Source organism: Peromyscus maniculatus, chromosome 5 (genome assembly GCF_049852395.1).
Source record: "Peromyscus maniculatus bairdii isolate BWxNUB_F1_BW_parent chromosome 5, HU_Pman_BW_mat_3.1, whole genome shotgun sequence".
In the NCBI taxonomy this organism is placed as follows: Eukaryota; Metazoa; Chordata; class Mammalia; order Rodentia; family Cricetidae; genus Peromyscus; species Peromyscus maniculatus.
Window position 1 is genome coordinate 26444025 of NC_134856.1, and position 16651 is coordinate 26460675.

General features: G+C 42.2%; 1 protein-coding gene and 1 pseudogene across 1 annotated transcript in view; both read right to left on the reverse strand.

Annotated features, from left to right (window-relative positions):
* Window positions 1-16651, reverse strand: part of Anapc10 (anaphase promoting complex subunit 10) — a 65218-nt gene that overhangs the window by 19965 nt on the left and 28602 nt on the right. The gene's annotated exons all lie outside the window — the stretch shown is intronic.
* Window positions 6857-7445, reverse strand: LOC102924810 (peroxiredoxin-1 pseudogene; annotated as a pseudogene).

The following is a 16651-nucleotide window of genomic DNA, read 5'->3' on the forward strand; positions in this document are numbered from 1 at the left end:
TGCTTGTCATCCTGGCACTGGGGAGGCAGAGGAAGATGGATCTTTGGGGCCCGCTAGCCAGCATCCTAGCCTATTTGATAACCTCCAGGTCAGCGAGAGACCCTGTCTCAAAATGTGATGGGGGTTGAGAAACACCTGAGGAAGAACATCTAAGGCTGTCCTCTGGCTTTACATGCATACAGGTACACAAAACGTATGTGAAGGAAAGCATATGCTAGCATGTTTTATTTATTGTTTTGCAATGTGTACACATATCAAAACATTTTTAAACTGTAAGTATTTTTATTAGGTTACATAACCAACACTATCTGAACCATTTCCCTATGGAATTTAGTCAAAACCAGACCTTCTTTTGTTACTAGTTCTTTGAGGGCTGCAGAGACGGTTGAGTGAGTGTAGTGCTTCCGGGAAGCACGAGGACCTGTGCCTGACCCCAGAGCTTCCACAAGGCCAAACATCCCAGTATGTGAGTCTGTAACCTGACTGCTAATGGAGGCAGAGAGGAGAAGCACAGCCGTGCATGTGCAGTGGACAGGAGACTCTGCTCAACTGTGTTAGCTACCCCTGTGTCAGCCTGACACACACTGGAGCCACTGGGAACAGGAAACCTTCATTGAGAAGATGCCTCCACCAAATTGCCTATAAGCAAGTCTGTGAGTCATTTTCTTAATGATCAATGTGGAAGGGCCCAGCCCACCAGGGGTGGTACCATCCCTGGGCAGGTGGTCCTGTGTGCTATAAGAAGTCAGGCTGAGCAAGTCTGTTCCTCCATGGCCTCTGCTTTAGTTCCTGCCGACTTCCTCCACTGATGAACTACAAGCTTTAAGATGAAATAAACACTTTCCTCCCCAAGTTGCTTTTTGGCCATGATGTTTATCACAGCAAAAGAAAGCAAAGTAAGACAGGCCTCAAGGTCATCCACTGACCTCCAAGGTGTGCCATGGCATGCAGTGCTATTTCCTTCCTCTCACTGTTTCTCTCCACCCCTTCCCCTTCACCTCTCAAGTCTTCCACACCTACTGCCTCTGCCTACTTGATTAAGCACCCAAATCAAAACTGGCTGTGACCCATTCCTAAACTAATTAGAATGTAGAATCTTTATTCTAAAAACACAGGTAAAATGGCTGAGTTACTATTTCTGTTCATCAACTTTAACTTTAAGCACAAGAGAAAAGATTTCCAAATACCTACAAATCCTTGTATAGTGACTTTTCTTAATTCCTTTATGAAAGAGAAACAGTCACGGCCTTCTATCCACAGTCTTACAGCCCAAGCTTCATTTCTTCGTTTGAAAACTGAAGCTCCAAAGATCCTTTACTTACCTAAACATGTGAAACAAGCTGAGAGAAAAAAGAAAAGTGCTGGAATGAACTCTTCAATTAAGCTATAAATGCTACAGTGAGTAGATGTGAAGAGTTGCTGCAGTTCCTTCAACTCACTCACCAGTACTCAGGAGACTGAGACAAAAGAAGCCTATGTTCAAGGCCAGCCTGGGCTACAAAGTAAGTTGGAGGTGAGCCTGGGCTATACAGGAAAACACTATCTCTAATAAAGAAAAGAAGGAAAGGAAGGAAGGAAGGAAGAAAGGAAGGAAAAAGGAGCCACTCATGGTGGCTTATGCCTGCAATCTCATCACTCAGGAGGCTTAAGCAAGAAGACTAAGAGTTTCAAGCCAACCTGGACTAGTAAGATCCTGTTTCAATAAAACAAAAAACACAAGTCACCACATTACTTAGGGTAAGAGGGCTATGCTAGTACGGCCATGTGTTAAAGGTTTAGTCCCCAGCTTAGTGCTATGGAAACTGTAAGAAGTGGGTTCTTGGGGCTACAGAGATGGCTCAGCAGTTAAGAGAAATGACTGCTCTTCCAGAGGACCCAGGTTCAGTTCCCAGCACCCACACAGTGGCTTTACAGCCATTTGTAACTCCAGTGCCCAGGGATCCAAAGCCCTCTTCTGGCCTCCATGGGCATCAGGTGCATGAGAGACCCAGGCTTCAGCAGAATTGCAGGCATAGCAAAGAGGCCTGAGCAGGAAGTGCCCCCACTCCTTACCTCCTGACTGCCTCTGACATTTGCCCTAGCTTACGCCCTGCCCCATAGGGAAGGGCCAATAAGAAGCCATAAACACCCCCCAACACACACACACACACATACACACACACACACACACACACACACACACACACACACAAACACACACACACACACACACACACACATATAGAGAAGGGCCTATCTATCAGGAGCCATGAACTCCAACTCTAGGTGCTGAAGCTACAATGTTACAATTTTTTAGACCCAAGACACACACACACACACACACACACACACACACACACACACACACACACACACACACACACACACACATATAGAGAAGGGCCTATCTATCAGGAGCCATGAACTCCAACTCTAGGTGCTGAAGCTACAATGTTACAATTTTTTAGACCCAAGACAGCCAATCAGCTCAGTCCAGGTACTCCTTACCAGGGCTGGATCCAACCCCAGGTCTGTAACTAGGTGGTCTTAGAATCCCCCAAGCCCCCTCCTCCCACTCTAGCCACTATAAATACCCTCACCCTGTGCTGCTCAAAGTCTCTCTCTTACTCTGCTGCTGCCTCAGTTGGACAGAGAGGCTGGAGTTAACTTGTATTAAAGACTTTGTTTTTGCATCAGATTAGGTCTCTTGGTGATCCTTCGGGGACCCAGACTTTGGGTACAACAGAGCAGACGTGGTGCACATACATACATGAAGGAAAAATACCTGTCTTAGGGTTTTATTGCTGTGAAAAGACACCATGACCACAGCAACTCTTATAAAGAAAAGCATTCATTTCGGGTGGGCTTACACTTCAGAGGTTCAGTCCATTATTGATATGGAGGGAAGCATGGCAGCACGCAGGCAGACATGGTGCTGGAGAAGGAGCTGAGAGTTCTACGTCTAGATCCACAGCAGCAGAGAGAGACTGCCACACTGGGCATGGCTTGAACACCTGATACCTCAAAGCCCTCCTCCAATGACACACTTCCTCCAACAAAGCCACACCTCCCAATAGTGCCAGTCCCTATGAGCCTGTAGGGTCATTTTCATTCAAACCACCACAACACTCATACACATAAATAAAATAAGGAAATGTTGAGGGAAAAAAAAAGGGAGGAATAGGTTCTGGGTTAGTGAGATGACTCAGTGGTTAAGAGCACATACTGCTCTTGCAGAGGACCTGAGTTTGGCTCCTACCATGCACAATGGCTGGCTCACAACCTCCTGTAACTCCAGCTCTAGGGAACCTGAAGCCTTCTTGTGACCTCTGCACTCAAGTGCACATACCTACACACTCATAGACATAATTAAAAAACAAATCCTTAAAATTGTATTAAAAAGAGGGAAAATTTAGCAGAAGATTTTCCAGACATTGGGACATGTTCTTGAAGGGCATCTTGGGACCCTTATCACTCCCTCTTCTCTCTTTCGCTTCCAGCTATGATGTGAACATCTACCTGCTCTACACCAAGACCCGATGCCTTGCCATGGACTGCAAAGCAAAAGAATTTGCCATGGACTGTAATCTCCCCAACTGTGAGCCCAAATCAACCTTTCCTCTTCCTAAGTTGACTGTCTCACGTATGTTTGTTATAGCAATTGAAAGCTGATTAACCCAGGGGTTTTGTGAAAATTTTATATTTACCCATGGGAACAAAAAAGAAAAGTGACCGGGTATGGGAGGTCAGTAAATAAACCTATTATAGACACAAAACTTTTCCCATGCCTGTGTATCTATTTCTGTGCTTGCATCTACCCAATTCAATCTATGTGTACTACAGCTTCCCTTAGCTTACAGTTTGCTGTATTCTAACTCTAAAAACTGTAGTTTTTACATAGTCCTTCATCTTACCTACCCAAGCCTACATACATCTCCTTCCCTCACCAACCTCTTGCTGCTGCTAACTTTGCTTCTATTTCTTGTAAGTCAAATTTATAAGGAAAACAAAACAAAACAAAAAAAAAACCACACCTATCACAAGATCCATCAATCCTGCTTCTGAGTATACACCCAAGGAGTTAAAAGCTAGGTCTAGAGACGAGCACACTTGCATCTACAGCAGCATCAATCCTTAAACTGACAACAGGTGGGATCAATGCAGGTATCTACTAGATAGAAATAAGCAAAATGTCATGAGTGTATAATGAAATATTCTAGACTTAAGAGGAGAAAAATTCAGTCATATGCCTAAGACATCATGCTAAGTGAATAACAGTCAATCACAAAACACAAATATTGCATCATTTCTCTTACATAAAGGTATCTAGCATAGTCAAATTCATAAAACCAGAAAAGACTACACAAATCCATGAGAGCTACAGAGAGAAATGGAAAGCTATGATTTAACAAGTACAGAATATCAGTTTTGAAGATAAAAGTGCTGAACATTTGTTGTACTACTGAACTATATATTTTAACTTTAATATATGATGGTAAATTTTACAATTAAAATTTTTTCAATGTCTACAAAAGAAAATCCATTTTTTCTGGATAATTTTGAAACAAGCTAGACAAGCACGGGTTACTGGCCAACCTATATACTAAAAAATTGAGTGAATTTTTGTGCTAGGTTCCAGCTGCACATCCACTCTCCCTGCTTGGCTGGGCTGTCTGGTGCCCTCCAAGATGAGCTGAGCTCAGTCTGATGCATGCACTGTCCTCCTAGCCCTAGGAGGGCAGGAACATGTGGACCATGAGTTCTGGGCCAGCGGCTGGACAGAGTAAGTTCTTGAGGCAAATGGGTGAGGGCAAAAGTAATTGGTAATCTGTATCTCTGAAATCACATCAGCTTTACTTTTGAAAGTAAGTATGTATTTCTATCAAAATATACTTCATCCTCATGTAAACAAAGTTACCATATTTTGTTTTCTTGCTCTTTGGCTGTTATTGTTACCACTCTGCATACAAGCAGCAGCAGTTCTGTAATGGCTAAGGAAAAAAGTGACCTCAGAGGTGGTAGTGGTGGTGGTGGTGGTGGTGGTGGTGGTGGTGGTGGTGGTGGTGGTGGTGGTGGTAGTAGTAGTAGTAGTAGTAGTAGTAGTGCACACACACCTTTAATCCCAGCACTTGAGAGGCAAAGGCAGGCAGATCTCTGATCTTGAAGCCAGCCTGGTGTACAGAGTGAGTGAGTTCCAGGACAGCCAAGGCTACATAGAAAACTCCTGTCTCAAAAAAAAAAAAAAAAAAAAAAAACAGGATGAATAAATAAATAAATAGTGACAGGTGGTGGGGTAGTGACCTTAGGGCTAGCAAGGTGGCTCAGTTGTGTCCATATCTCCAGGAACCAGAGGCCCCAAATGCAAGTCTGAACACCTGAGTGTGATCCCAGGAACCTACGTAAAGACAGAAGCAGAGAACCACCCACAAAGTTGTCCTCTGACCTTCACATGCACACTGCAGCATGTGCTGACCCTGTCGGTCTCTGTCTCCCTGTCTCTGTCTCTCTGTCTCTTTCTCCACGTACGCACACACAAGAATGTCCTTCAAAATCATCCTGTGTGGTACAAATACAGATTGAGTATCCCTAATCCAAAAATCTAAAATCCCAAATACTCCACGTACTGACAACTTTGTAAGTGAAAACTTCCACAGAATAAAACTTTTAAGACAAAATTACTAAAATAGTCATAAGATTCCTTTCATACTATGTATATATGAAGAATAAGTGAATTTCATTTTAGTCCTTTTATTTTTTAAATCATAAGTCCTAAGTACTTTTAGTGCCAAGACTCTGAATAAGGGCCACTGAGTGTGTACTGGCATTTCCATGGACCCAGCCCTAATTAGTTCTTTCCTACTAATATGCTCCCTGTATGAGCTAATGCCACTTCTAAGCTGCTGCTTACACATTAATGATCCTCAAATCTATGTGAGGGGAATCCAGAAATCAGTGACCAAAATTAATCTTATCTACTTAATTCCTTTCTTTCCACCCTCCCAGTACACATTCTTTAACCCTGCACTCAATTCCTAGTAAACGGTAATACCCAACCAGGGTAACAACCAACCAGTTGCCAGAATCTGAGAATTCTAGATGCTCATTTCTCCTTACCTATTCATGGTCCCAGTATACCCCTGGCAGCCATCAGTCACAATGCCTCCCACATTCCTTCCAATGATTCCTTACTCTGGAAGTGATCTAACCTCGGCTAAATCCTAATTTCACCAGGATGTCAGCAGCCAGGTCTGTAGCACTGTCTATTCAACATTATCTAAAATTTAAACTCCCAAGTCTGACAGTAAGCATGATTTGACGTCTGCCTCCTACATATTTTCATGGAAGCACTTTTATATGCTGTCATTCCCTTTAAGAATGTAAAGTCAGGAGCCAGGAAACATAACTGTGCGATGTGAGTCTTCCTGGTCACGGATGCCCCACCCCCCAGCTCCAGGCCTGCTGAGGCACCTCCAGCTGTCCTTGCGCCATGCTGCTGTGCTTCCTGTCTTTTGAACCCACGCCCCTGCAGAGAGCGCCTCCACTCTATTCGGTACCTGTGCAGACTTATGCTCATCCTATTCTATGTGCTCTCACAGCTTTTCAGGTGTATTTAGATTTTAAATATTTAATTTTTTTTCAGAGACCAAATTTAATAGATACTAAAAAAAAGAACAGGTTGATTTCTGCAACTCACAACAAACCTCAGGCTATTGCCAATAGTGGAAGAAAAGCTAACCGCCCCCAGTACTGTAGGAAAGGGATGTCTTGAATCACACTACATTTTGTTTAAGCACGAATAGAGTACAAGAAATTTTCTTCTGGCTGACCAACACAGCCTGGCAGAAAAATGGCCCAGTGCTCACTTCTGCTTAGAGAAATATTCTTTGCTCTTTCAGACATCAGGTTTCCAGCCAGCAGGGCACACTTCACCATGCTTGTCAGTGTCCTGGAAGGCCTGCACTAGTCTCAGAATCTCATCCACAGAGCGGCCAACAGGAAGATCATTTATAGTGATCTGTCGAAGGATACCTTTATCATCAATAATAAAGAGGCCCCTGAAAGAGATACCTTCATCAGCCTTTAAGACTCCATAATCCTGAGCAATGGTACGCTTGGGATCTGATACCAAATGAATGTTCATGGGTCCCAATCCTCCTTGTTTCTCGGGTGTATTAATCCATGCAAGATGACAGAAGTGAGAATCCACAGATGCTCCAATCACTTGGCAACTGAGTTTCCTAAATTCTTCTGCCCTATCACTGAAAGCAATGATTTCAGTGGGGCATACAAAAGCAAAATCAAGAGGATAAAAGAAGAATACGACATATTTTCCTTTGTATTCACTTAGGCTGATATCTTTGAATTGTCCATCGGGCATAACAGCTGTGGCTTTGAAGTTGGGGGCAGGATGCCCAATTTTTGCATTTCCTGAAGACATCTTGCTATCAGCAGGGACGAGTCACAGGTCTCCAAGAAACACTCACGGGAAGGAAGGAAGACGACGCCCAAGACGTGCACGGGGTGTAGCCTAAATATTTAATTTTTAACTGATACATAAAACAAAAAAATATACTATTCTAAGGACATATCATGTGATGCTTTGACACAGTACACACTATATAATATTTAAATCAGGTTAAACATTCTGATTCCTGCAAGCATTTACCTTTCCTTTGAAGTGAAAGGACACAAAATCCTTTCTCTCGGTTTTGTAAGACAGTCCTGACCTCTACAGCACCCTATTTTGCATCCAGAATTCCTTACACTTACCTAACTATAACTTATCACCATCGTCAAAACAACTCATCTCACTCTCACCACTATGCTCCCTGACCTCTGGTAAGCACCAGTCTCCCCTCAAGTTCTATCAGATAAACCACTTTTAGACTCCATGTATGAGTGACAACATCCAGTGCTTGTCTTCATGAGCCTGGCTTATTTCACTTAGCTCCGTCATCTCAGTTCCACCATTTCATTGCTTCTTATGGCACAGCAGGGTTCCACAGCACTTCTTATGGCACAGCAGGGTTCCACAGCACTTCTTATGGCACAGCAGGGTTCCACAGCACTTCTTATGGCACAGCAGGGTTCCACAGCACATTTTCTTTGGAGTCAGTTAATGAACATTCCGGCCATTTCTCCTTGGCTATTATGAGTAGAGCTACAGCAAGTACAGGTGTCTTTTTCAAACACTGATTTTACTTCTTTTGAATCTATCTCTGCAAAACAAGATTGTTGAATCCCATGGCACTACAACTTGAATCTAAATGTCTCCCACAGGCTTGTGTCTTGCACCCCTGTCCCCTAGCTACTAGATACTCTGGGAGACTGTGGAACTCTGAAGAGGTGGAGCCTAGCTGACAAAGAGACCAGTAGGAGCTGGCTTTGGAGGTTACAACCTAGCTTGGTTCTAGGCTCACTCACTCTTCTTCCTGCCCTGTACAAAGTTTACAATCTGTCCTTTGCACATACTTCTGTTGCCATGATGCTCCGCTCAAGCACAGGAGGCCAAGCATCGATCAACTAAAAGTTCTAAACAGTGATGCAGACCAACCTTCCTTCTGCCTGTTGGGTGTTATGGCCACAGTGAGGCAAGGGTGATGGCTGCACTGTGTATGGCAGGAGCTTCCACTCCATCCTCTTGAACCGCCACACTGATTCACACCCAGAGGTATACAAGGGTCTCTTCACCTTCACAAGCACCTGATCTCCTTTCCTTTCTGGTAATTATAGTGAACAGGTATCTACTGACAGCTTAGGATATGTAGGATTTCTTTGTGTATCTGCTAGACATTTGAGTGTCGTTTTGTTTTAGTTTTTGTTCTTGGAGCCAGGACTGCCATGTAGTACAAACTGGCCTTGAACTCACTATGTGACAGTCTAGTCTCAAACTCATGATTCTCCACCTCAGCTTCCCAATGTTAGTACAGCAGGTATTCATTGAGGTCTAGCCCCTTGGGCTGTGGGTTCTTGTGTGTGTGTGTGTGTGTGTGTGTGTGTGTGTGTGTGTATTTTGGTTTGGGGGGGTTGTGGTTATAAATTCAATACTAAACCTTCATCAGATTACAGATTGCAAGGATTTGTTCCCTTTTTTATAAGTTGTTTTTTCATTCTGATGATTTTTTTCTCTGTTTTTCTGAAGGACCTTTTAAGTTTGAAGCAATCCCATTTGTATTTTTCTTTTGTCTATTGGGCTTTAAGAATATTAACACCCTATCACCACCAAAACCCAAAACAAAACAAAACAAAAACCCTTGTCCTTTTCAATGTCCAACCTAAGGCACTTCCTTATGCTTCACAGTTTTGCATCTTACATGTAAACTTTGAAGTGATTTTATATATGCTTAGAGACTGGAATTTAGTTCTAATCTTCTTCACGTAGAAGCCTAATTTTCTGAGGACCATTCATTAGAATGACATCTTTCTCCATTGTGTGTTTCCAGCACCCTGAACCAAGTTAACTATAGACATACGGATTTCATATATCTTCTAGGCTCTCTATCTTTTTTTTTTTATTTTTTTATTTTTTTTTTTGGTTTTTCGAGACAGGGTTTCTCTGTGTAGCTTTGCGCCTTTCCTGGGACTCACTTGGTAGTCCAGGCTGGCCTCGAACTCACAGAGATCCACCTGGCTCTGCCTCCCGAGTGCTGGGATTAAAGGCGTGCGCCACCACCGCCCGGCGGCTCTCTATCTTATTCTCCTGGTCTATGCCTGTTTTTAATGCCAATATTATGATTATGCCTATTTTATGTAACTATTATGGCGTTTCTTTAAAGAATGTATTACTTTTTTTTTTTGTGTTTTGTTTTGTTTTGTTGAGATGGGGTTTCTCTGTGTAACAGCCTTGGCTGTCCTGGAACTCGCTCTGTAGACCAGGCTGGCCTCGAACTCACAGAGATCCACCTGTCTCTGCCTCCCAAGTGCTAGAATTAAAGATGTGCGCCACCAACACACCCGGTAAAAATGTATTAATCTTTTAAAATCTTTTTAAGACAGGTCCTCAAACCCTGTAGTCTAGGCTGCACTAGAACTTGCTAGGTAGCTAAGATTTATTGTTTATATATACTGCCTAAGACTTTACATCAAACTTGATATCAAACTATTTAAAATAAGGCCCATAAGAAAGTAAATGTGAGCAGATTTGAATTCAATGGATACTGCCTTGCATCTTCTTACTTTAGCACACATATTAATAGAATTCTAATAATAACAGTAGATATTATCTTAACAGAAGAACTGACTTATTAACCACTTCTGTCTATGTGGGTTCACATAACTGGGCTACTAATTTAAGACAAGTAGAGACACAAAGGTCCTCATACATGGAAGAAAGAAAAAATATCATCACAGCTCTTTAGGCATTGAAGTGACTACTTCAAGACACCTCTTTAAATAGAAGGAAAAATCACTTGGCAACACCTTTTAATATTTGAAGATTAAAAACAAGGCTTAAAATTCACTTAAATGTTCAATCTTATAGTCTAGAAACTTGAGGGGAAAAATGCCAACAGTGAACCAAAGGGCAACTTTCAAATATGTTGAAAAAATCCTAGTTAACCTTAAATTTGCAAGCTGTTTTTCTTGACTTTTTGTCGTTGTTGTTGTTGTTTTTGGCTTCTTTCAAGACATGGTTTCTCTGTGTAGCCCTGGCTGTCTTAGAAATCTCTTGTAACCAAGCTGGACTCAGACTCAAAGATCTGCCTGTCTCTGCCTCCAGGATTAAAGGCACATACCACCACCACCCACTGCAAGCTGTTTTTCTAACAAGAGTTTAGAAACAACTTTGAGTGCCTTCAAGATATGTATAAGAAATTATTTCAGCTCATATTTAAGCACAAAAAGTTCCACAACAGTTTTGAAAAGAGACAGAATTATTAGCAAATTGTTAAGTTTTGTTGGATTTTTCTAAAATGTTTAGTTACATCAACTCTATATTATTCTATTATTCCGACAAAAATTTCTTTACATGTCATTTTCCTTTCACAGAGCAAAACAGTATTAAGCAAAAACATAATGCTAAAATACAAAAGATTTACCAGGAGGTGGTGGCACACGCCTTTAGTCTCAGCACTCAGGAAGCAGAGATAGGCGGATCTCTGAGTTCAAGGCCAGTCTGATCTACAGAAAGAGTTTCAGGACAGCCAGGGCTATAAGGAGAACCCTGTCTCTGGAAAAAAAAAAAAAAAAAGATTTTAAAGTCCAACCACAGTGTCTTTATTTGAAAGCTCTCACTGGATAGCATTAATCTTGAAGAAAGGTAGCACAGATTAAATGATAAAGCCAAAGAGAAATTAAAACAAAGATTCCAAAATGAAAAAGCCTCATTTCTATCTAGAGAATCTCTTCTGCATATGTAATTTTTGCTTATAAAATCACATCAATACCTTATAAAAATCCTCTTTAAACACCAAGTTGCAAAATTTAAAAAATAGAATGCATGGCATATAAATAAAATCAATTTGGGCAAAAAAAAAATTCATTTGGGGTTGGGCATTGGTGGCGCACGCCTTTGATCTCAGCACTCAGAAGGCAGAGGCAGGTGGATCTCTGAATTCAAGGCCAACCTGGTCTACAGAGTGAGTTCCAGAATAGGCTCCAAAGCTACACAGAGAAACCCGGTCTTAAAAAAAAAAAAAAAAAAAAAAAAAAAAAATTTCATTTGGCCCCAAGCCAGTTTCCTATCAAGAGAAAGTCCATTTTAAGTCCCTCCTCAGTTAATTAAGTTAAAGCACACACTGTAGAATACTGGAGACCCTCTGGAGAGAGTCTTCAGTAGAGTCACAAATATCTAGCAATGCTCCATAACTGAAATGAAGGGAAAGACAACAGGAAAGAATCCGTTTAAGATACAGAAGGTAGTCATTCATTTTTCTCACCTTCAATTCTTAAATTACTACTTCAAATCAGTAAGATCATAGAAAATAAGTATTTAAAATGTTTTAAGTAAGCAGAGCCATAATTTCTAGAAAAAAAGAAAGAACCTCTACTTAAATGTGTCAAAATATACTAGAGCCTCTCTGTTGTCGAGTGTTGTTTTTAAGGTGTGTTGCTTTAGTTTATGTTGCATTTGTTTCACTCTGTAAAGCTGTGTTACTGTGCCTGTCTAAAAAACACCTGATGGTCTAATAAGGAACTGAACAGCCAACAGTGAGGCAGAAGAGAGAAATAGGCAGGGCTGAGAGGATAAATAGAAGGAGAAATCTGGGAGAAGGAAGCTGTAGCCAGAGAAGGAGGAGGACTCTAGGGGCCAATTACCCAGCTACACAGCAAGCCACTGTGTAAGAGTAAGATTTACAGAAGTAAGAGAATGGGAAAAGCCCAGAGGCAAAAGGTAGACAGGGCTAATTTAAAGTTAAGGAAAGCTGGCAAGAAACAAGCCAAGCTAAGGCTGGGCATTCATAATTAAGAATAAGCCTCCACGTGTGATTTATTTGGGAGCTGGGTAGTGGGCTCCCGAAAAGAGCGAAAAACAACACCACCTCTTGTAGGCAAGAATCCATGGTGAAAAACAAAGGGGTTTATTTAGACTTTCCATTCAGTTAAACAGTCCTATAACTTATGAAAAGATGGCTCCAAACCCTCAGATAAGTTCTGTTTTAGTCACTTGTCTTCAGCATCTGAATTCAAAGAAGTCTCTCTTTAAATGTGAGTTGTGTAGTGGAGAAATGTTTAAAAATATACATATGTGATCTATTTCATCTCTTCTTAAGACACAAAATACTACCTGACACTTACTTCTTGAACATATAAATGAAAAAAGGTAAATATAATAAATTACCTAAAAAGATACATAGCTAAAAGTATCATTAATATAAAAGCACTAATTAAAAAAACATCCAAAATTTGTGGTTCTAGTGAGAACTATACAAGACATTAGTATATTCATTAACTTATCTAGGAAAATAGTTTAGATTGTCACCTGGTACTACTCAGGACTGACTGATTACTGGTCTCATGAGGCTGTATCATCACCATACAGAAATATACAAGAGAAAACTAAGAAACTACTTATAAGACTCTCTTTGCTAAACAGTTAATGCTTTAGCATTTAAACAACAGAAGCAAAGACTAGATATTAAAGTTTGCCTTAAGATCCAAATATCATTTCAAGTTTCTCCTATTAAACTCTCAAAACCCTTATTTTGTACTGTCAACCTTACAAGAGAATACAAGACATCCTCATAAATACAGAGATCTTGTATGAGGATGTACACTTCCCAAAATGCATCAAAGAGTTTTTTTTTTTTTAATAAAAGTATTCTAGGACAAACTACAACTAAGGCTAGTTGAAGCATTGAGCGGATGACTCGCAAATAAGCCTAGAAAGTGGAAGCCAACAGTGACATCTAGTGGGCATTTCAAACACTAGACCAGGCTATTTCTAGTGCTCACCCTAGGACAACTTCTACCTATAACCCCAATGAGGGAAGCTTTTCCCCCAAAAAAGCTTCTCAATACAAGCAGTCCACTCTGATAAATATGAACTATGTAACAAAATCATACAACCAAATGTCTTCATAACACAAAGTACTCATTAAGTGTACTGGATAAATGACTAAAAGAAGGCTATCAACTGATCAAATAGGACTGTGACTTTAAAAACCAAGACATTTTGAATTAAAAAACATTAGAGCAAAGCTAACCGGTGGTGGCGCACGCCTTTAACCCCAGCACTCAGGAGGCAGAGCCAGGTGGATCTCTGAGTTCAAGGCCAGCCTGGTCTACAGAGTGAGTTCCAGGACAGCCAGGGCTACACAGAAAAACCCTATCTCAAAATGCCCCCCACCCCAAAAAAGCCAGCTGATTTATTTGTGAATTCATTCAGGAACAAAAAGTTCATAATTATGTCAGACAATATTTCAAACTAAAATATATATATATATATATATATATATATATATATATATATATATATTATTGATAGTAATTTTTCAAAAACTAAAATTATTTTTCAAGGAAAATCCTTTAAAAGTAAAGTAACCCAAGTGTGCTAGCACACACCTGTAATCTTGGCATGGGGTAGGAGGGTATTAGTTCAAGGCTAGTCTCAGCCTTGTGGGAAGTCCCTGTCTTAAAAACGAAAGGAAAGTAACAGAATATATATACAAGTGACTAGGCAGGTGTCTCAAAAACAAACAAGTCCTGACATAAGCAAAACGGTAAAATGGAACTCTGCAATACCTGTCAATTAGACCAACTCTCTACACCTGTACACAAAAATACTTTTGCAAAAGCTAATAAGAGAGCCAGGTAAGATTACGGAACCTGGGTATGAGGGTAGCAGTATATCAAACAGGACAGGAAGGACAGTTTTGTATCACTCCTGTCGCTCTTCCCATAATCCCAAGCAGCACAATGAGAAGAGATGAACTCTGCCTGGACTTTGCCTCAGACCCTAATGTAGAGCCCAATCCAGGAAAGGCCAGCACAGGGCAAGACACCATAGCTCCTGACTGCCGGTACTCATGGATGCTCATCAAGCATGCCATTGTATAAAGACAGATCCTAGGCTTCAGACCTGCCTGGCATACTCTAGATCTGGGCCTACCCCATCACCACTCCAGTCTCCAAAGACTTGGTCCTAAAACAGCCCTGGCATCTCTGAGCTCTACAGTGTCCCAACAACAAGCTGGAGCCAACGGACCAAGGCGTCAGTCCTGCCCCAGCATCATACCATCCTTCCCAAAGTTATATTCATTAGGCTAGTACCTGCTGACCCTGCAACAAGCAAAGCTGTGTGGGCTGGCATCCACAGACAACGGCTGAAGGAATAGGTGGATAGGCAGACTGGTCTGGCAGCCACAAGTCCATGCAACAAGACCACATCTACAGGCTCTTTTGTTTTTTTTTGTTTGCTTTTTTTCAGACTAGCACTTGAAACCACAGGCTGCAAGCAAAACCCTGCACCCACAAACCAATCCTATAAAGAATCCTGTAAACTCAGGCTCTAGTAACCCTAAAGACCAGACTTGGTCAAACATACTCAGGATCCAAGTCTACCCCAAAAGGCTGATACCAGCCCAACATCCGAAGACTGAGGTTCCATAGTCATTCCTATAAATCCAGGTTTTAGGCATGCCCCTCTGGACTTAGGAATCTAACTCAGTGCCCTAGCAGTGGGAAGACTCCCATGGACTTTGGTTCCAGGTCTATTCCAATAGGCAACAAGTCCTTCCCAGCATGTGATCGTCTCCACTGGGCCCAGGGGTCAGGTCTATCCTAGCACATGAGAAGCCCTTACACACTCATGAACAAGACTACCACAAAGTTATGTCAGTCAGCCCTGTAGACATAGACTTCTAGCTCCACTTCTATGAAGACACCAGACTTACACACCACCTCATCTACTGGAAGCAGGCCAGACTCCCAGAGGACTCCAGTGCAAACATACCCATGGAGCACCTCAGTTGTCCTTCCCAGAAGTCTCTAGATGGGCTGGCTGGTGATGCACTTTCCCAGGCAGTCTTCAAAGACTGGAATAATTTCCTTCTTCTTCAAGGACACAGACAGTAAGATCATGATGTAAGAATCAAGAACAATCCATGAAATACTAAAGCAAAGGAACAAATCAAAGCACCACTGACTGGCACTGAGGAAATGGAGTGCCCTAAAACTGCCTGAAATTCAAAGTAACTGCTTTAAGAAAACTCAAGAAGATTTAAGGAAAAAAATAATTTTTAAAAAAGTACAATAAAAAACAAAATTAGAAATGTAAAAAGTGGAAGTTATTTTTTCCAATCAAACAAATTCTAGAGCTGAAAAATACAAATAAAAACTTTTAATGTGGCAGAGGTAGACGGGCCCGGCGGCGGCCGACAGGGACATACAGGCCCAGCGGCGACCCACAGAGGTAGACAGGCCCAGCGGTGGAGACAAGCAGACGCAGGTAGGCCTGTGGCAGCGGCCCGCAGAGGTAGACGGGCCCAGCGGCGGCCCGCAGAGGTAGACAGGCCTGGCGGTGGCGGCCGACAGGGACATTCAGGCCCGGTGGCAACCGGCAGAGACATACAGGCCCAGCAGCGGCCCACAGAGGTAGACTGGCCCGGCGGCAGTGACAAGCAGAGGTAGGTAGGCCTGCAGCGTCAGCCGGCAGAGACATACAGGCCCAGCGGCAGCTGGCAGAGACATACAGGCCTGGCGGCGGCCGCAGAGGTAGACAGGCCCAGGGACGGAGACAAGCAGATGCAGCTTGGAACAGGGACGCCTCTAACCCCAACACCTGGGGAAGAAGCTATCTCCGTGGGACGGAACCAGAGCAAATCTGAACACTCCGTCTGAGGACAACCCAGGGCCCAGCTGCTGATCCTGTGAAACCCAACAACTTGGAGGTGTTGGTGAAACTACCCCGCTCAGCTGAAACCCATCTGGGAGAGTATTCAGATGCCTACAGTTTGAAGTCTGAAGAAACAAGATCAGCTGAGGAGTTGACGAATGAACAAAATGTGACCTGGGAACACAGAAGAAGGCGCTACCCAGCAACCAAACCAGATCACCAGAATCATAAGTATATACTTCACCGACTGAAATCAGCTGCCCCTGAAGAAATAGCCCAATAGCACCAATTTAACCAAGAACTCCTACTAAACCAAGACTAAAAATTAGAACAAGAGAGGCACTTTCAGACACAGACACCACCTGCACCGCACAGAGGAAAAGATGAGTAGACGCCAGT